The sequence below is a fragment of the Sceloporus occidentalis genome, unplaced genomic scaffold (genome assembly GCF_023333645.1).
Source record: "Sceloporus occidentalis isolate IW3139 unplaced genomic scaffold, rSceOcc1.0.p SCAF_32, whole genome shotgun sequence".
NCBI lineage: Eukaryota > Metazoa > Chordata > Lepidosauria > Squamata > Phrynosomatidae > Sceloporus > Sceloporus occidentalis.
The window spans coordinates 2,014,324-2,040,689 of NW_028317012.1; the positions used below are offsets into that span (position 1 = coordinate 2,014,324).

General features: G+C 45.2%; 1 pseudogene; it reads right to left on the bottom strand.

Annotated features, from left to right (window-relative positions):
- The window catches only part of LOC149298466 (protocadherin Fat 4-like), a 63,565-nt pseudogene that overhangs the window by 8,968 nt on the left and 28,231 nt on the right, over positions 1 to 26,366 (bottom strand).

The following is a 26,366-nucleotide window of genomic DNA, read 5'->3' on the forward strand; positions in this document are numbered from 1 at the left end:
AGGTGAGAGAAGACATGTCTGGTGGATGAGGGAGAGAGAAGACGTGACTAGTGTATGAGGGAAGGACAAGACGTGTCTGGTGTATGAGTGAGAGAAAAGATGTGACTGGTGTATGAGGGAGAGAAAAGACGTGTCTGGTGTAAGAGGGAGAGAGAAGACGTGTCTGGTGAATGAAGGAGAGAGAAGACGTGTCTGGTGTATGAGGAAGAGAGAAGACGTGTATGAGGGAGAGAGAAGACGTGTCTGGTGTATGAGGGAGTGATCTGAAGTGTCTGGTGTATAAAGGAGAGAGAAGACATGTCTGGTGTATGAAAGAGGGAGAATTCATGTTTCGTATATGAGGGAGAGAGCAGACGTGTCTGTTGTATGAGGGAGCGAGAAGACGTGTCTGGTTTATGAGGGAGTGAGAAGACGTGTCTGTTGTATAAGAAAGGGAGAAGACATATCTGGCGTATGAGGTAGCAAGCAGATGTGTCTGGTGGATGAGGGAGAGAGAAGACATGTCTGGTATATGAGGGAGCGAGAAGACATGTCTGGTTTATGAGGGAGGGAGAAGACGTGTTGTGTATGAGGGAGCAAGGAAAAAAAATATATATATATATATATCATACATGTCTTTTCGCTTCCTCATACACCAGACACGTCTTCTCACTCCCTCATACACCAGACACGTCTTCTCTCTCCCTCATACACCAGACACGTCTTCTCTCTCCCTCATACACCAGACACATCTTCTCTCTCCCTCATACACCAGACACGTCTTCTCTCTCCCTCATACACCAGACACGTCTTCTCACTCCCTCATACACCAGACACGTCTTCTCTCTCCCTCATACACCAAACACATCTTCTCTCTCCGTCATACACATCCTCTCTCTCCCTCATACACTAGACATGTCTTCTCTCTGCCTGATACACCAGACACACTTCTTCTCACTCCTTCATACACCAGACATGTCTTCTCGCTCCCTCATACATCAGACACACCTTCCCTCTCCTTCATGCACCAGACACGGCTTCTCAGTCCTTCATACTCCAGACCCATCTTCTCTCTCCCTCATACAGTAGACATGTCTTCTCCCTCCCTTATACAGTAATCTCGCACCCTCATACATCAGTCACGTAATCTCTCTCCCTCATACACCAGACATCCCTTTTCCCTATCTTATACAACACGTCATCCCACTCCCTCATACACCAGACACATCTGTTCTCTCACTTATACACCAGACAAGTCTTCTCTCTCCCTCATACACCAGACACATCTCCTCCCTCATACACCAGACACATCTCCTCCCTCATACACCAGACACGTCTTATCCCTCTCTTATACAACAGACATGTCTTCTCTCTCCTTTATAGACCAGACACTTCAGTTATCTTCCTCATACACGAGACACATCAGCTCGCTCCCTCATACACCAGACATTTCTTCTCATTCCCTCATACACCAGACATGCCTTCTCCCTCTCTTATACAACAAAAAAACCTATCTCCCTCATATACCAGACACGTCTTCTCTCTCCCTCATTAAAAAGACACGTCTGCTCGCTTACTCATACACCAGAGTTGTCCCATCCCTTTCAGATACAACAGACATGTCATCCCGCTCCCTCATATACCAGACATCTCTTCTCTCCTTCGTACACCAGACATGTCTTCTCCCTCTTTTATACACCAGACACCTCAGTTATCTCCCTCATACACCAGACACATCTGTTCTCTCCCTCATACACCAGACACGACTGCTCACTCCCTCATACACCAGACATGTCTTTTGGCTCCCTCATACACCAGACACATCTGTTCTCTCCCTCATACACCAGACATTTCTTCTCATTCCCTCATACACCAGACATGCCTTCTCCCTCTCTTATACAACAAACAAACCTATCTCCCTCATATACCAGACACGTCTTCTCTCTCCCTCATTAAAAAGACACGTCTGCTCGCTTACTCATACACCAGAGTTGTCCCATCCCTTTCATATACAACAGACATGTCATCCCGCTCCCTCATATACCAGACATCTCTTCTCTCCTTCATACACCAGACATGTCTTCTCCCTCTTTTATACACCAGACACCTCAGTTCTCTCCCTCATACACCAGACACATCTGTTCTCTCCCTCATACACCAGACACGACTGCTCACTCCCTCATACACCAGACATGTCTTTTGGCTCCCTCATACACCAGACACATCTGTTCTCTCCCTCATACACTAGACACATCTCTTCTCTCCCTCATACACTAGACACATCTCTTCTCTCCCTCATACACCAGACACATCTCTTCTCTCCCTCATACACCAGACACATCTCTTCTCTCCCTCATACACCAGACACATCTCTTCTCTCCCTCATACACCAGACACATCTCTTCTCTCCCTCATACACCAGACACATCTCTTCTCTACCTCATACACCAGACATGTCTTCTCCCTCTCTTATACACCACACGTCAACTACCTCTCTTATACAACTGACATGTCCTCTCACTCCGTCATTCATCAGACATATCTATCTCCCTCATACACTAGACACGTCTGCTCAATCCCTCATACACCAGACGTGTCATCCCGTTCCCTCATACACCAGACGTGTCTTCTCTCTCCCTCATACACTAGACATGTCTTCTTGCTCTGTCATACACCAGACATGTCATCCCATTCCCTCATACACCAGAGATGTCTGCTCGCTTCCTCATACACCAGACACATCATCTCTCTCCCTCATACAGCAGACACGTCTTCTTGCTCCGTCATACACCAGACACGTCTTCTCTCTCCCTCATACACCAGACACGTCTTTTCTCTCCCTCATACACCAGACACGTCTTCTCCCTCTCTTATACACCAGACACGTCTACTTCCTCTCTTATACAACATGTCCTCTCACTCCGTCATTTATCAGACACATCTATCTCCCTCATACACCAGACACGTCTGCTCAATCCTGTCATCCAGTTCCTTCATACACCTTATAGACCGGCACTAAAGATCGTCCTACCTTAGCAGTGATCCACCTGAATGATCAAAGTCTGACATCTCAAACACTTGTCATGACAGAGTATTCCAATTTACCTCTGGATTGATGAATAAATATCCATCAACTTCTCTGAGACCTCTTTAAGCAACTGGTCAGCCACCGGCCGACATGGTCAACCTATAACCCATTGCGTGTCAATAGTGAAGTGCATTAATGACCATGAAATGCGTGTGTTATTCGAGCCATGGAACTCACCTGGGTATTTGAGAGACGGAGGAATAGTGTTTTATATCCCATCTTCATCCAGCACAACGACCTTCCCAATCTCTACTGATGACCACCCGGCTGTTTTAAACAAGAAAAAATGGTAAGACATTCATAAGTATGTCTGCATTCGTGCCCATCTGTATTTTTAATCATTTGTCCTACATTCTGCTGTCAGGAACTGTACAATATACGATCAGCATGCCCTGCCGGAGAATTAACTAGGACTAATTTCCAATACGTCCCTCCTGTTTAGCTCAGTTAAGCGCGGAATGAAAATAACTCTGACAGCCATTAACGTTGCCTAAAGATTATTCATTCGCTGTTGCTGCTCACTTTCACTTGGCGGCGTTTCCCAGAAGGGATTTTTGGATGTAAACTCATTGTGCAGATTTAAAGCGATCTAATAAATATCAACTCTTATATTTTACATGTCATTAGCCTACTTAAAAAATGTAAAAAAATAAGAATGGGCATGCGCGTCTGTCCTTGGCAAGGAGATTAATTATTTTTTCCTTTGTTTCAATCTCTCGTATGCTTAAATTATTCATTCATTTTATGTACATATATAAAATTCATATTTATAAATCTTCTAGCAAAAAAATGACGTGTCTAGAACGACCTTTATCTTACAGCCACCATTCGCCGCGCGTCTCTATAATCAATTTAAAAACAAACATTATTCCTGCCTCTTTATCAAGAGAACGTACGTATAACCAAACTGATGTTCGGGGGGGGGGGGGGGGGATAGGAAGGGTCATTAAAGACTTGGTGACAAGAAGAAAATTAGATTTCTGAGCCAAAACATGTAAAATAATGCATCTGGGACAGAGAACGTAAAGATATAATTCTGATGGTCATTTGGCAAAGTTAAAGTAAACGGGGCTCCGTTCTCTGCAGTATCCAGATCCACAGCATACAAAAAATCCGATGTCTCGTTGACATGGACGCTCTGAGGCCAGACTGCGTTTTCCCAAACAATAGGTTTGTACGGAGCAGCCAATGCTGGCCCGTTGTCGTTAACATCCAGAAGGTCTAGAATGACAGTTGCGCCTCGTGTTTGAACTGGGATACCCCGGTCTGAGGCTACAATGACCAGGTGGTATTGGGAAGTCACCTCCCGGTCTAGGGCTTTCACCACTTTGACAGCCCCACTTTGGTCAACATAAAACTGACCGAAGACATCAGGCTCCGCGTGAATGCCATAAGCAAACTGTCCATTTAATTCGGAGTCGGCGTCAGAAGCTGTGACATGCGTAACGGTAGAGCCCACGGTTATATTTTCCAAGAAAGGGGGCACTTGCAAAACAGATGGTCATTGCAGTCCTGTAACTCGATCAGGCAGTGGGAAACTGAAGAAAAATCACAGTTCCGGACCTCGATGGTAAGGTTAAATCTCCGTTCCTCAGGGATCTCATTATCCAGCTTCTTATTAAGTTTAATTATCGCGTGTTTCTCATTTTGGTTGCTTTCAATAGTGAATGCGTGGCCTGGGTCTCCTCCAACGATGCTAAATGACAATAAAGCGTTTTCTCCATCATCTTCATCTACTGCCACCACCTGAAGGACGTTAGAGGTGATTTCACTTGTCTCCCAGACGGTAGCATGCCACGTATCCTGGGTGAACACCGGAGCGTGATCGTTGATATCTAGAACATGAATAGTTGCCGTACCGTTGGAACTCATTCCTCCGCCGTCTTCAACTTCAATAAGAAGAAAGTAAGTATCTGTCTCTTCACGGAAAACTAATATGCATACAATCCACGGACAGACCCTGCGGCTCGGAAACAATTTATACAGCCGCGTTATTCCAAAGCTCTTGAAGATGAGATGAATGTGGACGGGAATTTGTTTCAATGGATAACACGAGTATAACTGATGCCCCATGTCAATGGCTCATTTTTTTATTTTTTTATTTCTGGCCCAATTGCCCCAATAACGCATTTTATCGGGGTTAATTTGTTCTCATTTGCAAACCGTGCTGCTCTTCAGAGGAGCGTTAGGATGTAGATCCTTCTGAACACCATTATAAATTCACGATATTAAGCCGTTTGTGAAGCCTGAAGCTGCTTCTACAATAGTTTTCATTAGCATTGCATAAAAGAATACATTTAATTTTTTGTGCATAACTTAATTTAAATACACAAAAAGTGACATGATTTGCATTAGCTTCTGGCAGGTTAAAGTCATTTTATACGAACAGAACTGCATGAGTTAATCCCTGGGTTTCTTTACATGTTGACAGGTGTGCCCAACCCTAAATATTTAAAAGGTGAGGAGGTAACAGGGCTGAGAGTTACCAACGTAACAATTGACCCTCCCTCTGGCACTGCAGCAGGATCAGACTTTGGGGTATTTTAGCAGGATCAGATGTTGGGGTGTGGAGGGGTATGGGTATCTCAGCAGGATCAGATGTTGGGGTAAAGCGGGGTATGGGTATCTCAGCAGGATCAGACGTTGGGGTATGGAGGGGTATGGGTATCTCAGCAGGATCAGATGTTGGGGTAAAGCGGGGTATGGGTATCTCAGCAGGATCAGACGTTGGGGTATGGAGGGGTATGGGTATCTCAGCAGTATCAGACCTTGGGGTATGGAAGGGTATGGGTATCTCAGCAGGATCAGACCTTGGGTATGAAGGGCTATGGGCACCTCAGCAGGATGAGGCATTGGGGTTTTATGGGCTATGGGCACTGCTTTGTTAAGATACATCGGGGTGGTTTGTGGGCAACTTAGCAGGAACAGACCTTGGGGTATGGAGTGGCATGGGTATCTCAGCAGGATCAGACCTTGGGGTAGGGAGGGGTATGGGTATCTCGGCAGGACCTTGGGGTGGGGAGGGTTGTGGGCAACTATTTAGGAATAGATCTTGGGATGTATGCTGCATTTCTGTTGAGCAGTAAGGCCACTGTGCCAAAATAAACCCCATATTATCCTCACCAGAATTGGGTTGCCCATGTTTTCCAGGTCGAGCAGACTCTGATCCATCCGACGACATAACTTCTAGGAGATACGAGCCCTTGGTCAAACACGGCAGCTGTGTAAATGACTCCTGTCTGGGGATCGATGTGGAACAGAGCATGGTCTCCGCTGCGATCTTCTAAAATAGAATAGGTGATCTGGAGCAAGACAATCAGACCACAGTTAGCGCAGGCTGCCCTGAAAACACTTTGCTGATATAAGGTGGAACTGATGGAAAATCACAAATGCTCTTTGTTGCAAAGGCCTGGAAGCTTTTACTGAACATGTTCTGCCAGGACTACATATATTATTAACGTAACAGTAATGCCGGTGCGCAGGAAATGCTGCGATCCGATGAGCAAAAGGTCTGTCTGCTCTGCCGCAAACCAATTTAATTTCTCTTTATTATTTATTCGTGGCTTTAACTGACACATGACCCCTCGACAATCAACAATCTGGCCCTAATACCAGACAGTGTTATCAGGCGAGAAAACCCCCCTATGTGGCATCAGTAACTCTAATTAACGTGCTGACCCCCTGGTCTAGTGTAGATATTGGTATGGCCCTGTCCCACGGATCAGTATGGCCCTGTACTATGAACTGGTATACACCCCTGTCCTTTGAACCAGTATGGCCCTATCCTATGAATCAGTATTGCCCTGTCCCATGAATCGTTATGGCCCTGTGCTATAAACTGGTATGCACCCCTGTCCTCTTGATAGGTATGGCCCTATGCTATGAAATGTTATGGTCCTGTCCTATGAACTAGTATGGCCTTGTCCTGCTGATTGGTATGGCCCTGTCCTGCTGATTGGTATGGCGCTGTCCTGCTGATTGGTATGGCCCTGTTTTACAGATTGGTATGGCCCTGTTTTACAGATTGGTATGCCCCTGTCCTACAGACTGGTATGGCCCTGTTTTACAGACTGGTATGGCCTTGTCTTACAGACTGGTGTGGCCCTGTTTTACAGATTGGTGTGGCCCTGTCTTACAGATTGATATTCCCCTGTCCTACAGATTGGTATGGCCCTGCTTTACGGATTGGTATGGCCCTGTTTTATGGATTGGTATGGCCCTGTTTCATGGATTGGTATGGCCCTGTTTTATGGATTGGTATGGCCCGGCACAGAATTGATATCCGGAGATTCTACCTGTAACGTTAATGTACACCGTAGTGAAGGCAGCCAATGGCACAGCAGCAACGGTCTGAGCTCGGATCTTCAGGATAAAAGTCCTGGTTGTTTCCTAATCTAAAGGTTCAGCTACAAGAACGGAGGCAGAGCCTTCTTCTCGATTTACCGTCGGGTAGAAACGAACGGACATGTTAGTCTCCGGGACCAATCCTTCCTCTAAATTGTACGTCACACGAGGGTCTCCCAGCAGTGAGGAAGCTTTACCTTTCTGTAGGAATGGCAGAACATTGTGTAATTAACAATAAACTACAGTAAAAAGAAGCCCTCAACAGCAGGAAGTCCCCTCGGAAATGACAGGCATTAGAAGGGTGATTAAGGCTCCTTAGTGGTGATGTCTCCATACCCCGTTCCCTCTCACTAGTTTCATATCAGGCCTAACGGGAAGCAGATGTCTAGATGGGTATGATCCCTGGTAGCCAGGCATGAGGGAGAAATCCATATTCAGATGAGATCATACACCAATGGGCGGAATCCTTCTATGACTCCTACCAATGGCTGGAAGCATTGTTTTTTTTAAACTTAAAATTTTTATTGTATTTTTGATTTTTTGACAATATAAACACTTGTAAAAACAGCGCATAACAGCACAAAAATAGACAGTGTCACAGCAAAGTGGGCATGAGTAACATCACAACCAGACAAAAGGCAACAGTGAAAATACACAGTTGAGCAAACTGGATGAAACATAGCGTCATCCATTAGAGAGGAAAGAAACATCAGACCACTGAATAGAAAATAGCCCTGAGAGCCTAGCACCGTAGAAAAAAACTGCACAGTGGCAGAGATCTCAAGAGGTGGAAGGCGCCATTGAAAATAATACATAACAGAAATATAAACAAAAAAACACGTTTGGATCAGGGCGGACATGAAGTCATATCAGGAACAGTGCGCATGAAGTAGGGACCCTAACAAACAATATATCACAAGGAGAAAAATTATAAAATAAAATAAGAATAAGAGAGAGACCGGGCGCGACCAATCCAGACCTCCCAACTCATCAGACGTGCCACAAGGGCGAGAGCCGGATTTGGGACCAGGGAGCCCAAATTTTATCATACAGAGGGAGCAGCTGATCATTCTGAAAAGAAAGCTTTTCAAAAACATGTGTGCGGTCGAGATGGAGGAGAATGTCAGGGAGGCGAGGGACCAAGGGCGATTTCCAATTACGAGCAATCAATAACTTCATAGTTAAAAAAAAATGGATAACCAGTTTCCGGGTGGCCGAGGGGAAATCATCTGGGAACATGTGGAGGAGAGCCAATTGCGGAGTACAGGGGAGAGGAATATGTAGTTCAGACTCTAATAAACGGAATAACTTCTTCCATACAGCAAATATCGGAGGGCACAACCACCACACATGTACCAAAGAACCAACCTCCATACAGCCCTTCCAACACATGGGGGAGCAAGAAGGAAACATATGAGCCAAACGTTGTGGGGTGAGATACCATCTACAGACCAATTTTTATTGTAATTCAATATGATTAAGGCAATGCGAGACACCTCTCATTGCTTCCTCTGAGGAAAGCCACGTCTCAAGTTCAAAGGGGGAGTGTAAATCTCTTTCCCACGCCAACATGTGAGGGAGCTTGTTGTCCCAATGGTACTGCAAGAGAGAAGTATAACAGAAGGAGATCATCCCCTTAAAAGAGGCAGGTTTACAACATGCATGTACTATAGGGTCATCAGAGAAAGTGTTAATTGTAAATAAGGAGGAGTGTGACTGTAACAAAGAGGCAGGCAGTGAATAAGTAACCCTAATGTCGGAGAACGAGCGCAGAGTCCCCTTATCAAAAAGATCCCCCACGCGCAGAGTAAATCCGCTCCCCCAGCCCTGCAGGCGGAGATTGGGAACAAGAAGTTCCAAGGAACTAAGCGGAGTGGCTCTAGTAATATGAAGCAAAGAAGGCCTACGTTTAGCCACTTCACCCCATATTTGAAACGCACATAGTGTGGTGGGAGGGAGAGGAGACAACTTGGGTCTGAGACGAGGGGGGAGCCATAACAATTGGGGGACAGAGTACGGTAGAATCTGGAGATTCTCCCGACTAACCCATTGAGGAAGATTGCCGCGATAATGAAATAAAAGCGTTTGAGAAAGGATAGTGGCACGGTAATAAGTGAAAATGTCTGGGGCCCCTAAGCCACCCTTAAACCTGGGAGAATAAAAGGCACTCCTGGAGATGCGTGACCTACCCCTAACATTAATAAAATCAGTGAGTGTCCTCTGCATGTGTAACAAAAATGAACGGGGAATACTGGTCGGGACTGCCCTAAAGGTGTACAACAACTTCGGCAAAATCACCATTTTGACAGAGGAGATGCGGCCCAGCCAGGAGAGATCAAAGAAACGCCAACGATTAATATCAGTGAGAACTTGCTTCCAAAGGGAACGAACATTGAAATCATGCAATTTAGAGATGTTACGAGGCAACTTAATACCGAGATAGGAAAGGTAATCCCTCCTCCAATCAAAAGCATAAGAGGCTCGGAGCGAACTGGACAGCTGATCAGGTAAGTTAAGTGACATTGCTTGAGTTTTGTGCACATTGATCTTATGGTAAGAAATTGCAGCATATTGCTGGAAATGGTGGAGTAGCGACGGCAACGAAGCGGACGGAGACGTAATAGAAGCTAAAATATCATCAGCAAACAACCCCAGAGTAACATCCGCCCCGAGTTTAGAAGGAAAACCCTTAACCCTAGGATCGGAACGAATGTGTTGAGCCAGGGGTTCCAAGGCCAGCGTATACAATAGTGGGGAGAGCGGACAGCCCTGGCGCGTCCCATTAGAAATCATAAAAGGGGAAGAAAGAAAGCCCGAATAGGAGACCGAAGCCGAGGGAGAAGAGTAGAGAGCCATTATCGAACGGACCAAGGGAGGTGAAAATGCAAATTTAGAAAGAACCGAAGATAAAAGTTGCCAATGAAGGCGGTCGAAAGCCTTTTCCGCGTCAAAGGATAGCAGGACTCCCGGGATCTTAGCAACGGAAGCCTGCCACAATACATTGATAAATTTATGAGTGTTATCGTTCGCTTGCCTATGGCGCACGAAACCGACTTGGTCGGAGTGCAGTAGGGAAGGGAGTAACAGGGTAGGTCTATTCGCGATAAGTTTTGCGTAAAGTTTCACATCATTATTCAACAGTGAAATGGGGCGGAAATTTTCACATCTATCCGTAGATTTACCGGGTTTAGGGATCGTGACAATATGGGCGTATAAGTTTTCAGAGGGAATATGGCCCTTGGTCATAAAAAGACTGGAACAAAGAAAGAAGGTGGGGACCCAAAAGCGGAAAAAAGGTTTTATAGTAAAAGCATGTTAAACCATCAGGCCCCGGAGCCGAATTTTTCTTCAGCATGCGGACTGTGGAATGGAGCTCATCCAAGGTCAGGGGGGCCTCTAGTTGCGATAACATCTCCTTCGTAAGAGTAGGCAGAGACACAGAGTCAAGATACGTATTAATAGAGGAGAGAGTGGGTTGAGGCGTAGAAGCACCGTAAGTTATGCAAGGAAGAGTAGAAAGTGGCAAACCTATCCGCTATGTGAGAAGGGTTTTTAAGGGGGAGTCCCTGTGGTGACAAGACAAATTGAGGACGCGCCAGGGCCATCGAATGCCTGAGCTTATTAGCCAACATAGAGTCGGCTTTATTACCTTTAGAGTAAAAGCGCTGACGCAAGCGCAACAGCATGCGAGACGTGTGTTCAGCCTGAATCGTGGACAGTTTAAGCTTTATAGCAGCAATGTCAGCAATCAATTGATCAGAGGGGTGTTGTTTATTTAGGGATTCTAAATCATAAAGCTGTAAAAGTAAGGAGTCCTTATCACCAGCCATGGCCCTTTGCTTCTTCAACTGGGAAGCAATACTAATAAACCGACCACGGATGACCGCTTTATGGGCATTCCATAATGTCTCTATGGAGGTGTGCGGGGATTGGTTTTCAGCAAAATACAGGCCTAGATGAGAATGAACCTGAGATTGTATCTCCACATCAGAAATAAGGGAATTATTCAGGCGCCAAGACCCCTTGCCAACAAAAGAATGATCAACCCGAAGCGAAAGAAACACCGGCGCATGATCCGACCAATTTATAAGCAGTCCCAAACCAGTTGGAGTGTATGTTTGTCAACCAAAATATGATCAATTCTAGTGTAAGACTTATGCACTGCCGAAAAAAAAGAATAGTCCCTGTCAGTGGGTGACGTAAGCGCCATGTATCGTAAAGCTGAAAGGTGTGAAAGGATTTAGTAAGAGAAGTAGCCAACGACTTCACTTGTTTACCATAACTGCCCCTAAAAGTAGTGGAAGTGTCTAATGTAGGGTCCAGAAGAGCGTTAAGGTCACCACCCAGAACCAGACGGCCTTTTTTCAGGCGATCAATCTTAGACAAAAGCTTAGTCACAAAGTGCAGTTGTGACGTGTTAGGTGTGTAAAAGGAGACCAGAGTGTATTCGTGTGAGTTGATAATGCAATTAAGAATCAGAAATCTCCCCTGGGGGTCAGCCGTCTTCCTAAGTAGTTGAAACGATAGGTGCCTAGACAAAAAAATAGAAACACCCGCTGTACAAGTCTTGGCCATAGAATGAAAATGCCACGGGAAATCTTTGGAAAAATATGGTGGGGGCTTTGATTGCTTAAAGTGCGTTTCTTGGAGACATAAAATGTGTGCATGAGCTTTTTTGGCCTCCGAGTATAACATCCGCCGTTTGTGAGGCGTGTTGAGCCCATTAACATTAATGGACATTACAGTAAGAGACGCCATCAGGAGAATATGGAGGGAGCACTAGAGACTGCACACAGGGTGACAAAATAAAAACCTAGAAAACATAATAGAAAGGGCCAAGACACAAAAAGAAAACAAAATGACGAAGACCCCCAGGGAAGACCGCCGAATAGCAAAAGGAGAAAAAGATCGCGCCCAGTCTCTGTACATAACGGTATTACCGAGAAACAACATAAGGTACCCAAAGAAATCAGGAAGCCTGAGAAAAATATGCATGCGAATACATTCCATTGGTCAGAAGGGTCACAATGCGCAAAAAGATATGACATAAGGTAGGTATAATATGCGTCCGATAGCTGATCCAAAACAGAACAAAAATAATAATATGTAAACAAAAACAGATCAAACGGAAACATGTTCCGAAAATCACGACCTAGGAAGCAGGAGGCCGCCAAGGGGGGAGGCAGATAGAGAACCCTGTGTACCGAAAACAGGGCTCCCAAGAGAGGAGAGGAGGTGGAACGTGTGAGCTAATGTGAGAGCGTGCAAGAGGAGACCTCCGGCACAAATACCACAAAAACTATGTAAGGAAATGATATATAAACAAACCATGGTGCATGTGTATGAGAGAAAAGAAGAAAAAAAAAAAAAAAGGGGAAAGGGGAAAGGGGAAAGGGGGGGAGGGAAGGAAGGGCAAGAAAATAAATGGGGCCAAAGTACATCATAGGAAGGCCGAAAATAGTAGTAACCATATATAATCAGGCCGAAACCTAGCCAATAATGTGGTGTAAAAAAGGCCGGCACAGGCAAAAACAGAAAGAATAAACAAAAAACTGAAAAACTGCTCGGGATCTCGAAGAATATGCAGGTGGCTCGCTCAACAGGACAATGTGTAGTGTGTAGTGTAAAAAAGAAAGAAAACGTGTAGGCAACAAAGGAATTAAAAACGCTAGCAATGAATACAGCATCTCACGTATAAGCCGGCAGCAACGTAAATGAGTCCCGTGGAGCAGAGACACCATCTGGAGACGCTGCCGGGCAGCCGCAGGACACGAACACATCCCACATCGGGAAGTCACAGAGACACGCGAAGCGGGGGAGCCGAAAAAGCAAACCCCCAGATGTACAGTCTTCATCTGTCAACGTCCTTGACGAATGAGGTGAGGAGGCCACTCTCAGCCCGGCAAACTCGCAGACTACCGCAGAACGGCGGGAAGTTGAAGAGGCAGCAAAAAGAAGGCCCGGGGTGCGAGGGCGACATCTACCGGCAGATCCAATCGGTCGAGGAGGCTCAGCCGTAGCAATCCCGGCAAACATCGTCCCAGTGTGTAGCAAACAATAATAAAATAAAAAATAAAAATAAATAATAATAATAAAAAAAAAAAAAAAAAAAAAGAAACCAAAAGGGGGAATCCAGCAACCCGGCAAACACAATAGTGGAATACGAGACGAGAGCCCAAAAACCTTAGGGAGCGGAGCGCGTAGCGGACACCGTGGACCATTCTCGTGCCAATCGCTTGGGTGAGGAGGCTGTAGAGCAGGAAGGCGGTGGAACCGAGGGAGGGTTCTGTGGTTGCACATCTAAGCCCCAATCCGCCAATAAGGCCATACCGTCCCTGGGAGACCGAATCAAGTGGGTCATACCGTCCCTAGAAATCAGGAGGCGAGTAGGGAAACCCCACTTGTACGATATTTTGTGGAAGCGTAGTGTAGCTGTGATCGCAGACAGGGATTTTCTGTGTTGCAGTGTATATTGTGAGAGGTCATTAAAGAGTTGCAAATGGCGGTATCGCTCAGGTATGTCCGTGTTGAGTCTCACCTTGGACATGAACTGTTCCTTGAGTTCGTAGTAGTGTACCCTCAGAATAACATCACGAGGAGGGGAACCCTTCAGTGATTTACGGCCCGGCAGGCGATGTATACGGTCAATATGTATGTCAGCCGTGTCAGGAAGATCCACCACCTCACGCATAAAGGAGGAAACATAGGCCCGTAGGTCGCCAGGCAATACATCCTCAGAAATCCCACGAATGCGAACATTGTTACGGCGTGACCAGTCCTCCAAATCACTCAGCTTCAGGCGTAGGGAGTCAGCTTCAGCCTGGAGAGAATCACACACATCCACTACCGTATTATGGGCGGCGGAGAAGTCCTCCATTTTGTTTTCCAGGTGGCTCGTTCTGTCTCCCAAGTTCTGCAGGTCCCTCTGGACAGCAGAGAAGGTTTCCTCAATGTCATGACGAAACTTGTGTCTCATCTCCTCCAGCAGCAGTTTCATAGATGTAATGGTAACCGCTTGATTTTCAGAATCGTCCGTGGAAGGAGTCGGCGAGGCCGGTTGGAGAGCAGGGTCTGGAAGCAACATGGGATCATCTACCTCCTCCCCCCCACGCGCCAACTGCAAAGCGCGGGAAGCCGCCTTTCTCTTTGGCTTAGGCTCAAAAAAGCCAGGTAAGTTTTGGGCAGACGATCGATTCCTATTCAGGGACATCACAGCAGCCAGGTACAAGCCAAAAAAAACTCAACCAGGTGCCAAAAATGTAGTATATACTGCAAATATAGAACAAAATCCGGAGGAGCTCCACCAACTTGCGTCCTACTTCTTAGCCATCCAAGCCACGCCCCGGCTGGAAGCATTGTAAGGTGCCCAACCAATGGCTGGAAGCATTGTACAGTTCCCACCGACGGGTGGAAAAATTCCACTGGTTTCCAGGTCAGAGGTCACGTCATACCACAACAGGCGTATCTCTCATGGTATTTTCTGGAATCACCAGGTCATATCTTTCTTTTTCCCAGACCGGAGGCTGATTCTGAGCATCTGTGATTCGAACGGCTACTTCCACCTGCGTGCTTCTATTTCCTCCGTCCGTGGCCGTGACCTCTAGTGTTATTAATGATTTCTGATGGGGAAAAAAAGGTTAAGACAAAAAAATTAATTACATTCACTTAAACCTTCTCCATTCAGCAACCTCCCCGACCAAAAAAAACAAACCCAAAATTGCTCTCCCAATTGATTTAAAAGCTGTGAGTGACAGATGGTTGACGAGTTTCATGCACCACTCACATACTCTGGTACTCAAAGTGTTATTTAGTTGTATGGTACTTTTTCTAGAGGGTTTTTCATTCTATCGCCCAACCAATTTCCAATTGCAGAGCTAACCAGAGGCACGTAAAAAAAACAAGAAAAAAAAAAGACAGTGGACGATTCCCAGCAAACAGCTGGACTTCTGCAATGAAGAGTCTCATTTAGCGGTAACCTCGGGGACTCACACGGGGGGCCTTCCGATCAGTGTCCAGATGTCGTCGTCTGGTCGTAGAGACTTTTGATTTTAGAAAAAGCAAACATGACAGCTTGACAATGCCTTAAAACTATCCAAAAAGCCCCGTTACGTCCCCACTTAAAAAGCCACCAGCTGTGTTTGCAAAGCATAAAGTTGAAATATCCAAACACAAAGCTACTCGCTGTCATAAGAGATACATTGTAGTTTGTCCGCATGTACATTAAACCGGTTACTTAATATTATGAACAAAAGAGAGATACAAGTGCGCCATATCTTATTACGGCATTATATATATATTATATATATATATATATATATAGTGGCTTACAATCCTACTATAAGTCATATTGTATAAAGGGGTCTGGGGTCAGAAGGTGACCCCGCAATATTTTTATTTAAGAGTACAATCACTTGTTGAAATGTAAGTTGTATCTCTAAACACGGCATGTAAACGCTTGCTACGTTACCCGAGATATTGGCTGGCGAACATAAAGCCACCCCGTAGAGGTGTTAATGCTGAAGGCCACTGGTTCCTCTCCAGACACGGAGTAGGTGATCGTTCCATTCAGGCTATAATCGTCATCACGGGCCGCAACGCGGAGGAAGCTGCTCCCCACGGCAGCATCTTCTCTCAGGAAATCTAGGACAAGAATGAAAACATTTGAATTCTATGTTGTCCACTGGGGTCCCAAATACCCCATGGGCGAGCCGGCCAAGCTCTTGTGGACCAGCAGATCTAGGAAGACTCTTAACGCTGAATTCCACTTAAAGCTATAATTAGAAGAGGACAGAAGAACATGATGGGGACTTGGTGCTTGTAGAGATCTCATACTCTACCCACGGAGACTCAATTACATTCGTAGTGGTTGTTCTCAAAGCTGGGGTCGTCATTTTGGTCTTGGATCTGTATGTTGATCTGGCACAGCCCTATGAGAGGCTCGGCCGCCTGGTCTGTGGCTTTGATGGCGACGGGGAACTCTTTCTGCTTCTCCCGATCAATGCTCTGAAGGGTTGTCAGGACTCCTGCGTGGGAAACGTGTTAAAGAAAGCACGGAGGCGATGTGACTGGTGATTCCTGCTATAACACGTGAAGAACATTTTCTCATAAGCTTTTGAGAAAAAAAGCTTGGCTGATTAACCTGAAATACAACCATGGTTAAAACCTGCATCGCCGAGCCTATCTGACCCACTGGTTTTAACAGAATCAAATGAAGCTCCATGATGTCACCTCTGGCTGTTGACCCTGGGGTAGAAGGGTAGAAGCGTATCCACCAATCCAGCAATCCAGCAAAAAGCATATTAAAAACCTAGAACACAAATACACTGGGGAGGAAAGTGTGTCCTCGGTCACCGTGCCGCAGCCCGTCTCTCCATACAATGTTTAAAGGGCTTTAAGGTATAGGAGGCGGTGGCACCTGTGTCCGGATGGATGCTGAATGCAGGAAGAGAGCCCTCGCGATGAACGATCCCGTACTTCACTTGACTGTTGACGCCAACGTCTGCGTCTTTCGCCTCCACCTGCAGCACAAACGTTCCTGGGGGCTGCTTCTACAGGACTACGGCGTGGTGACGGTACTGGGCACACTGGAAATAACATTAAATCCACACATTTGTTTTAGGATCCGGCTACATCTTGGAGCCAAGGACAGTTCTAACGCGGCTTTAGTTCGTTGGCGTTCAGTAAGGGATGATTCTCCTAAGCAGTTTTCTGGAGTTTGATTTAATGTATGAGGTACCTGATGGAAGACGGGCTTGTTCTGGTTGACGTCATCGACTCTCACGACGACTGTAGTCGTGCTGGTGAGGCTGTGAGGACCCCCCGAAGCGGTGTCATCTGTGGCGGTCCCATACAGAACATACTCGGCTCCATGATGCTTTGGAAGCAGGTTAGAACCAAGACGGATTATTCCTGTTAAATGGTTTGAGGATAAATCAGTCCCATTGTTACAAATCCTTAACCCAGGGTAAGTGATACCCCCTACTCAACTATTTAGGAACTTCAAGTTATAGTTACTGTGACGGAATTCTGGGGAGGAAGTCGATTTTATCTCGATGACTAATTTTTTTCTTTATGTAGCAGAATATGCGAGAAATCATCAGGTATCTGTAAAAAGCATCGGTGGCATTGGGGGGGGTGTTAGTTATGGATGTATACAAAATATAGCTCTACGTACCTTTCTCGGAATCAATAATAAAGCTCCCTTCTTTATTTCCTTCCGAAATGTTGTAAGTCACATGATCTCCATCTGGATCAAAGGCATGTACGGTGGCAACCAGGGTGTTGGGAGCAGCTTCCTCCGATACAAACGTTCTGTATCTGGAAAACGGAGTACATAATCAAGTTCGTCCGCAGAGAAACGCTGCCAAGAGACCCATTCAGTGCTACCCCCTACCCCGAGGCTCGGCCAACACCAAACCTATAGGCCTTCTGAGCTGAAAACTCATCCCAGCCTCACCGGCCCTGGCAAAGAAGTTATAGAATGAAGTCTATGCAGTCGCCTTTCATTTATGGATCGTATTGGGACAAACCCCCGAGCCTTCGTTGGGAGAGACCTGATGAACCGCAATGTATTACAATGTATTAGGTTATGGGAGTGAAGCTACAATATTTTACGCCATAAAGAAAAAAGTAGACTTGCGCATTCGTCTTCGGGCGAACATGAAAACGAGCACGAAGAGGCCGTTTTTTTGTTCGTTCCGAAGACACGCCGAAGAGAATACAGTGCCGGCAAAACGTAGGAGAAGACGAAGACTCACAACCACGAAGAATCGAAGAACCACGAAGATCGTCTTCGTTTTTGCCGCGCAGCCGCCAAAATTTCAAACAGGAGTGAGCTGATCTCGTCTGTCCAATCAGCTCACTCTTGTGACGTCACGCTAAGGGTCTCGTCCAATGCCTGTCCTGCTGTTTTTTGAATTCTGAAGGCGCCTTTATAAGACCAGAGCTTGCCTGAGAGATCCATTCATTTTTCGCTGTGACTGCTTTGGCAACACTGCTGTGCTGCATCCGAGCGTTACAGAGAGATTGTTCTGTTCTGTGTGAGACTGGTAAGCCTCAGCCTGCCATTTCTCACAGTGTACTTCATCCTCACTTCAGTGCTACTTAATATAATTAATAATAATAATTTGATTAGTTTAATTTTTTTTTTATTTAATTTGTCATTAAGTGTAGTGTAAGTGCTGTTGAGTTGACAGTGCACCCAGTGCCTCAGTGGCACTGGGGTGCCCTTGCCCTGGGCTGGCACTAGTGCCTACTGCCTGTCCTGCTGAAATAAATTAAATAGAATTTATAAATAATAATTTAATAGAATCTATAATTTAATAGCTCATTATAATATATATATATATATTTGTCAGTCGTATATATATATACTATAGTATACTAGTGTAGAGTGTACTGTAGACATTCATCTACTAGTGTCTAATTTAAAATCAGTAATATTAATTAATATAATTAATAATTGAATTCATTATAAAATTATATATTTGTCAGTTATAGTTAGTAATAGTATACTAGTGTAGAGTGTACTGTAGACATTCAAGACATCTACTAGTGTCTAATCTAAAATCAGTAATATCAATAATTCTTATCTTAATAGTTAATTAAATTAGTTAACTATAAATAAAAGTAATAATATTAATTAATTACTACTAGCGTATAGTTCAGCTAATCTTATTAGTACTGGTGCTGCAGCTCTATAGTTTGTGCTTTGTTTTAGCAACGGTAAGAGACCAAGTAGATTTTTCTTAATTAATCTTTCATTTTATTTCATTTGATTTGCTCACCTCAGTCCATCAGTGAAGTGAACTTGTTGGGCTAGTGAGTGCAGCCGCATAAGTGCTGTGTTTTTTTTTGATCAGCAAGCAGTGACGTTAACTGTTTTGCAAAGATTTTCTCATTTATTTTACATTTTATTTCAATTTTATTAAAAGTACCCTTAGTGCTTTGCTCACCTCAGTCCATCAGTGAAGTGAACTTGTTGGGCTAGTGAGTGCAGCCGCATAAGTGCTGTGTGTTTTTGTTCAGCAAGCAGTGAAGCTAACTGTTTTGCTGTGACATTTTATTTTATTTCTAATTCTTTTCAAGAAAAATTGACTGTGTGACGAGCTGTACTAAGCAAAGCTTCAAGCTACTAGCTGTAGTACTAAAATAATTCTAATCTTCTTTAATCTTAATTTATAATATATTATAAATAATATATAACAATATCAATTCTAATTCTAAATTCTAATTCATAATCTATATTCTTCTATCTATAATACATAATATATAAGTAAATTATTTCTAATCTATTAATATAACTTAATATTAATTAATAAATCATAAACTGAATCTGATTTAACCTCACTTTAGCTTAGTGGGTTTGAGAGCGTCTGCCTAGAGGTAGACTTATAGTAAGGCTAAGCTCTTAGGCCCGTGTAAATTCAAATTAAAAATAAAATACTGCTAGTTAGTAAATAGTTAATCTTGAGTTAATAATTTAAATAACTTTAGCACTTTGGCAGATTGCACACAACAGCACAGTGCAGTAGTGCATAGTTTTACTTTTTAAGCAGTAGCACTGAAGAGAACTTCCTCTAATTTTTTTGTCTTTAATTAATTTTTCCTTTTTTTTTTTTTTTTTTATTTTTTTTTTTTTTTTATAGTTTTTTAAACACTACACTACACTACACTACACACACAACACACACAACACAAAGTTTGAAATGGATCCTCCTTTTGGGACTAAGGAGGGACAAGCTCCATCTACCACCACCAGCACCACCACCAGTTCTAAGATGCAGCCTTTGCGTCAGTCTAGTCGGCCAAGTAGGCCAAGCTCTCGCTTATCATTTGGGGAAGCATTGCTTGAAGGATCATCAAGTAAAGGAAAGGAACCAAAAGCAGGCAGTAGTAGTGCGGCTAGGCCCACGAGCTCTATGGTTTTTTACGGAAAGCATAAAGCACCAGAAGCACGTTCAAAGTTAAAGGGTAGCACAAGTAGTACCAGCCCAGTGACTAAAAAGAAGTGCCTTTTGCCCCAAGCAGCATCTTCCCCATCCACAAGCAGCATGCAAGGTACCAAGCAGAGCCAAATTAGCAGCAAGACTCAGAGGGGTCCCAAACCAAAGCGATCTCATCCCCCCCCCACCTCTACCACCACTAGTGCTGCGCCTACTGTTCCCACTGGTACCGCCACGCTATGTCCTCCTAGTACCTCTAGCAAGCCACAAAGTCCTTACAACATTTTTGTAAAGACAGTTAGAGAGAGGGCTACACATAGTGGAACTCCACCTAGCGAGGTAGCAGAAGAGCCTGAGACTGAGAGGCCAAGTGCAGAGTCTATTCTTCCTGCTCGCACTACTACTAGTCACGAGTCTCACGACGATATCAGTCTTAGCTCCAGCCTAGCAGGAATTCCATTCGATCTGGCTAATGAAGAGCTAGACTATGAGCCATTGGAAGTAGAGGAGATGAGTGGTCAGGAATCAGATTCCTCAGGGAGCAGTGTCCAAATGACTAGTGCACAATTTTCCCCTGAGCCTCCACCTTCTCCGCTACGATCATCACCATCACCGCCACCAGCAGCAGCAAAACCTAGCAAATCTAGAGCGAAAGCAATTAGCAGTCCCACTATGGCCAGTACTGTTACCACCAGTCCCACCACCACTAGTTCTGCCTCTGTTCATCCACCCCGAGCAGTAGGAGCAGCACCCAAGGCACACTCCAAGGCTATGCGCCCCCCAATTTGGGAGCACTTTGAAACTGTTGAAGAAGGGCGCTATGGAAAGTGCAAACATTGTGGGAAGCTAATAAGCAGAGGGAAAGTGTCTGGCCATTTTACCAGTGCTAGCATGAAGCATCACCTCAGCACTCAACACAACGCTGTGCTATTGGGGAAAGATGCAGAAGTAAAACTTAATGCAGGCAGCATAGCTGGTGGGCGTGGAAAACCCCCAACAGCTTCTTCTTCTGAGCCAATAGCAGCAGCAGCAGCAGCTAGTGCTGGCAGCCAGAGACCAAGGCAGGTTGGAGCACTGCATGTCCAGCCCACCCTGGCATTCCAATCCAAAAGGTCAATGCCCAAACAGCAGGCCAATAAAGTAACGCGACTGATTGGTCAGTTCATTGCTGTTGGAGGGGCATCCTTCTCTATGATCGAAGGGGAGCCTTTCAAACAATTGATGGCGGCTGTGGCTCCACAATATACAGTTCCGTCACGTTCCACTTTCAGCAGGAACATTGTCCCCTCATTGTATCGGTCCTGTGTTGCAGCAGTGAAAGAGGAGCTTTCCAAGGCTGCTGATCAGTCTGTTCATTTCACTACAGATTTGTGGAGTGCACCTAGCGGCCAGCATGCCTTTCTTTCTTTGACAGCACACTGGTGGCAGCCCGGTGTGTCTAAGGAAGCTGCTGCAGCAGGCTACCGATCTTTCCTTCTCCATGCAGAAGTGATGGATGAAAAGCACATTTCCCAAAATATTCTGCATGCAATGAGGAAAATGTTTAGCCTTTGGGTGGGAGCAGAGGCGGGCACCAATGTTGAAGTTGGTTTTGTGGTAACTGACGGAGGTGCCAATATGGTGAAAGCGCTGCGAGATGGTCATATTGTTGGTGTGCGCTATGCAGCCCACATCATCCATCTTGTAGTGAAGGCAGCAATGTCAGAAGGAACTAATGTGGCAGCAGTAGTTCTGTCCCGCTGCAGAAAGATCGCTGGGCACTTTCACCATAGCGTTAAGGCTAGCCAACTTTTGAGGGAAGAGCAAGAGAGGTCAGGTCTTCCCATACACTGCCTACGTCAGTATGTCAGTACACGGTGGAACTCCACGTTAGACATGCTGGAGAGGATTTTGGAGCAGCAGAGGGCAATCCATAATCTTGCCTCAGAGCACAATATTGGGATTACCTCTCCATTGAATAGGGAGGATTGGACAGTGATCGCCCAGCTAGTGGCAGTCCTTAAACCATTCAGGGATGCCACAGAAAATTTAAGCTCAAACACTGCCAGTCTGGCCCAGGTAAACCCAGTGTTCTCCCATCTAGGCAGCAAGATGGATGTGTTCCTTGGAAACCGTGAGGCTGTTCAAGGTGGCACTCTACATCCTGACATAGCAGCCATAGTCAGGAAGCTGAAGTATCTGCTAAAAGTACAGCTAGCGTGTCTTTGCGATCCAAGAATTAAGGGAAAGCTAGCTTTGAAATTTAATGTTCTCAGTAGCTACCGGGAGCAATTGGTCAACAAGGTGCGTGACTGGCAGCGTAAAATGGGAATGCTGTCCGAGGAGGGAAAGGTGCAGGAGGAGGAAGAGATGATGTGGTCTGCTACTCCTAGCAGCAGCATCAGCAGCAGTGCCACAAGCAGCACAACACAGCTGAGTGGAGCAGCTGCGTTTTGGGAAGAGGCACTTGGGAGTATAGTTGGACCATCTGACAGAGCTAACAGCAGAAAGGAGAGTAGTGCTGCTGAAATGGTCAAACTTTACCTCTGTGAAGTTCCTTCTGCGCCTAATGTTGATCCTCTTAGCTACTGGGATGAAAAGAAGAGTGTGTGGCCTGCACTCTCATGGGTTGCACAGCAGCTACTATCATGTCCGCCAACCACTGTTCAAAGTGAGCGCATGTTTTCTATGACTGGAAACATACTGAGTCCACAGCGCTCACGCATGCCACCTCATCTGATGGAGCAGATTGCCTTTCTTACATTCAATCTGCCCAAGTTGGGTTACCCAGCTCTTTGCTTGGAAAGAAACCCTGGAGTCATAGGCGTAAGGGGAACGTGACCCTGCCAGCACTACAGGACGGTGCACATGGTATTAGGGCAGGAAAGGGTTAACTCAGCAAGGGTTAGCACGAGGTAAGAATGCACAGGGAACGAGGGGGAAGTCACAAGGAACGTGACTGTAGGGGGAAGGGGACAGGGCTATAAAGCCCCTCTAAGCACACGTGCAAGGGGCAATTACTGAACACCACAGGAGCAGTTTCCCGCCCGCCCACCCTCCCCCTTTTTTGTCTTTTGGCTTTGTGTTTCTGTGTTGGCTTTGTGTGTTTTTTCTTTCCCCCTTTCTTTTTGCAGGATCTGTTTTCTTTGCTGTGGCGGAGGAGTTCCCTGGAGAAGTTTGAATGATAATGGGAGTGGCAAGTTGATGGTTTTGGTTAGAGGTTAGAGTTAATGCCCTCCCTGTACAGGATTAACCAAAGCGTTAAGGTGGAGCTCCCCTATCCGACCCGCGGTCGCTTGGGCGATTGTGGTATCCGGCGGAAGGGATAGTATGAAGCCATTGTTTTGTGTTTAGGTTGGGAACCCTCAGCTGTTTGTACACAGGTGTACAGAAGACTGTATAGTATTTATACAGAAGTTATTATTAAAGTGTTTTTACAATAATTTATAAGATGTTAAATAAAGTTATGTCGAGACATTTGTTAAATAAATGTCTCGGCCTTTTCTAAATCCAATCCTGCTGGTGTCTGTCTCTTATTTCAGGTTTGGGAAATGGGGAACCTCCTGGGTATGGGCAGTGCAAGGGTCAAGTTAATTTTTTTTCTCTGTAATGTTTAAGGTAGTTTCTCCCCCTGGTTGCACTTGCTGCGGGTGTGGCAATGCCTGCTACCTCCGCCGGTGTAGCCAATTTACGCTAGGGCCTAGTGTCTGAGTTCTGGAAGTCCGCTCCCAAACGCCAAGGACTGACAGTCTTCGGATGCTTTGCCCTGGGGTGAAACAGGTGAGCGGGTCGTCAATTGCCCACTCATTCATCTTTTTCCGTTTCCAACGCTGCTGCATGTGGTAGTGCCAGTATCTTTTGCCAGTTCGCTTCCTGGCTGAAATCATGCCTCAAATGTCCCTAATGGAGAGGGTAGTTAATCCCCCAGGTTGCACTTGCTGCGGTGTGGCAATGCCTGCTACCTCCGCCAATGTAGCCAATTTACGCTAGGGCCTAGTATCTGAGCTCTGGAAGTCCGCTCCCAAACGCCAAGGACTGACAGTGTTTGGATGCTTTGCTCTGGGGTGAAACAGGTAAGTGGGTCGTCAATTGCCCACTCATTCGCCTTTTCCATTTCATTATTTTCCTTCTGATACACAACCAACCAACCAAACATAACACACAATAACACAAATAACACAGTGACATAACACATAACACACATAACACATACACGTACAATGCACAAATCACAAGGACCTTTCCTCTTGTTATTTGTCCTGGCCTTCACTTCTACACTCACTAGCATTAACGCTATAACTCACACTTCATACTATAACATTTTTCCATCCACATACCTGCCAACAGACCCAGCTTTTTCAGGGACAGTCCTGCTTTTCTCCAGTCTTGTCCCATCTAATTTAGCTATCTAGGTATGCAAATACACGTTGGTAGTTATAGCTCGGTAGGTAGCACTAGTATAAACATTAAATAAATATAATAAAGTACTAAATAATAAATCTAACTTTAAAATACATTTAAATAAACCCCTAATTTTTTCTTTAAAACCCATTAAAATTAAATTATTATTTAGACATAATACATCTTTAACCAAACCAGTGCACTGCTACTAATCTTAAACATAACCGTACATTAACCCAAAGCTATATTTTAGTTCTTGTCCAACATTTTTCCATCCGCATACCTGCCAACACACCCAAGATTTTGGTGGACAGTCCTGCTTTTTTCCAGTCCTGTCCAGTAAAAGTTGGGTTGTTGCAAAGTATGCCATTGTGAATAGGTAGCAAATGTTAGGCATGTATTACAAGTGGTCCAAAATCAATTTAAAAATGTAAAATAATCCCTATTCTTTTATTAAACATCTATGGATGTGTGATTGTGTATGATAAACGGAGGCCAAGTTCCTTGGAGCATTTGTCTCTAGGTCATTTTGTGTACAGTACACCTCAGTACGTGTGTGCAACTCTATTGGTCGTTTCGGCAGGGGGCTGGCCTGCCATCAACGGATGAAGTGCGTTCTGCAATTCACTTGTTGATGCCAGACCAGCCCCCTGCCGAAACGACCAATAGAGTTGCACACACGTTCCTTCGCGGTAGCTGCTGCTGCTCCGATGTGTTGTTAACCCCGTATTAACCCCTGCTAGGCAACCGGGAAGGAAACGAACATTAAACGAGCACGAAGAACGTCCGCGAATATTCGCCCGAAGAGAAGACAGGAACGGGCGAATATTCGTGGAATACGAAGGTTTTTTTTTCCCCCGAAGACGAGCACGAAGACGAACACGAAGAGCCCCCTGGTGCCCAAGTCTAGAAAAAAGACCGAACCGTGACCTTCTCCCCGGCAGAGACGTAATAGACGTTCTACGCCCCCGGCTTTAAAATGTATCGCGCTCCAAAGAATCGCGGCAGTTACAAACATGTCATCGTTAATAATAGGTTAAAAAAGAAAAAACTAAATTGCATGAATTTGTGCAAGCGGAAGAAATATGAAATGAGAAAACCCTGAATGAGAAAAAAAAGTAACCAACGGCCATTACGCCGAGACGTCTGCTCTGTCCGGATCACACGGTTGCAAATTGAAGGAGACTGGCCCCTGTCTTTGCCTCCGGTCTAACGAGCAAATTGATTTTAGCTTTGACAGTTTTAAAGCTAAGTGACTTCGCGGGAAGGTCTCGCAAGACAAAGGAGGCTTTAAAGAATAAAAGTAGGGCAACAATGTATCAGTTACAGAAGGTGCAAGTTTGTGATGGGGGAGAAGAAGGGAGAGAAGAAAGGATTCCGGCAATACACCGAGATGCGTTAATGGACAAAACAAAACAAACTTTGGCCCCTCGAGACGCCTCTCTTTAAACGACCATCTCACGCTCATTAAACTGACTAATGGCCCTGCAATCATTCTGACAATCAGGGCTATACACGGCACCCCGGGTAGAGCGAGTGCAACATACAGGACAACAGAAACGGCATTTCATACGCCTCGCGGAGCGGGTGCACCATCACCCCGGCCTGCGGGGGGCAGTATAGAGTGGCTG